General features: G+C 43.7%; 1 pseudogene; it reads right to left on the bottom strand.

Annotated features, from left to right (window-relative positions):
• Positions 1 to 1092: 1092 nt before the first annotated feature.
• Positions 1093 to 1691, bottom strand: part of LOC102494490 (polycomb group RING finger protein 2 pseudogene) — a 1430-nt pseudogene continuing 831 nt past the window's right edge.

The following is a 1691-nucleotide window of genomic DNA, read 5'->3' as shown; positions in this document are numbered from 1 at the left end:
TGTCCAGTTCCAAAATCCTGAGAGGCCACAGGAGAAGAGATTGCGGCTTGGCTATCCCCGCTGTGCGGTGATTTCTTGCTTTCTGTCTGTCTCTGTCGGTCTCTTCGGCAAGCACATGTGCCCTATAGAAAAATCCCTCAAGAAGTGTTCTATATCAGGAATGGTGGTTACATAACTATAATTGTCAAACCTCACTGAAACAGACACTTGGAAAGGGTGAATTTTATTAAGTGAAAATCACACCTCAATAAATCTGACTTAACAAAATACTAAAACAAAAGTTAAAAACAATAAAACAAGTCCAAGAAAAAAAAATTTACAGTTTTTTCAATTCAAGAGTTGTCATGAGGATGTTCTCAACTGTTGTGACACCTGTGTTCTTCCCATGTCTCTGAAGGAGGAAGTCCAAACATCATGATATGAATTCAATATAAAAATTTTATACTTAAAATGATATTTGAAGGACTATATATTACTTCAATTTGGACTTCTCAAAACAACTATCTCAAAAGTTTATTTGGCATAGAAGATAATTCTGGAAAGCTTTTCCCTCCTTTTTCTTTTTTTTTTTTTTTTTTTTGAGAGATTTTCGCTATAGGGCGCCTGCGCTCACCAGACAGACAGAGAGAGACGTAGAGACAGAAAGCGAGAAATCACCCCCCAGGGGGGATGGCCACAATCCCTTCTCCTCCATTCTCCTCTCGGGATCTTGAGCACACACGTACATGCGCCCGGAGTGAGTTTTAAGCCACCGGGTCCAAGACGCAATCCTTGGTCGACTACGTGGGAGTCCAGCGACATAGCCATTACGCTAACTGCTGGTTTCCAGCTTTTCCTTTTTTAAGAGAGATTTTTGCGACACGGTGCGTCCACTCACCAGAGATACAGAGAAACAGAAAGAGAGAAATCATACCCTGGGAGGATGGCCACACTACAGTCCCTTGTCCTCCATTCTCCTCTTGGAATTTTGGGCACACACACACACAAACACGCACGCCCAACGTGAGTTTTTTTTTTTTTTTTTTTTAAGCTGTCAAGTCCAGGACTCGAAACACGGTTGACTACATAGGAGTCCAGCGACATAATCGTTGCGCCATCTGCTGGTCCCTGGAAGGCTATTATTTAAGAAATGTGTTTATCTGCATTATCAAATTAATGACATTGACATTTAATAGTAGAATTTTTATTTAAACCATTATCTTTTTCATACTATATTCACCTCTTTTGATAACTTTTTGTTCCTTTTTAAAATAATGTACACTTGGGGCTGACAAGTGGTGTGGTTGGTTTTTTTTTTTAAATAAGTATGTATATTTGGTTTTTCCTATGTACATATATGTATACATTTATTTATAAAACCGTCCCCCACCCCTAAGGTGGGGAAAACTGGGGAAAGTAGAAGAGGTGAGGAAAAAAGGACCCAGAAAAAGTGGAGGGAATGGAGGGGCATGGCTGGAAAAGGAGAGGATCCCTTTCCTCAAGTTAAGGGGGGGAGGGGGAGGAACAGGAGCTCCATTGACAGTCATCTTGCGCCCCCTGCTGGTGGAGGACGGTGTCTGCAGGCAGTTCGAGGTGCCCCTTTGGCTGCCGAGGTGGCCCCACTGGCTGCCGATGGGGGAGTAGGGGAGGTAGGGGGGGTGGCTGGGGGGCCATGGGAGCTGGGAGAGCCATGGGGGGGGGTGGCCGGGCTG

The sequence above is a fragment of the Tupaia chinensis genome, unplaced genomic scaffold (genome assembly GCF_000334495.1).
Source record: "Tupaia chinensis unplaced genomic scaffold, TupChi_1.0 Scaffold000330_1, whole genome shotgun sequence".
Lineage (NCBI taxonomy): Eukaryota > Metazoa > Chordata > Mammalia > Scandentia > Tupaiidae > Tupaia > Tupaia belangeri.
This window is presented reverse-complemented; position numbering and strand designations above follow the sequence as displayed.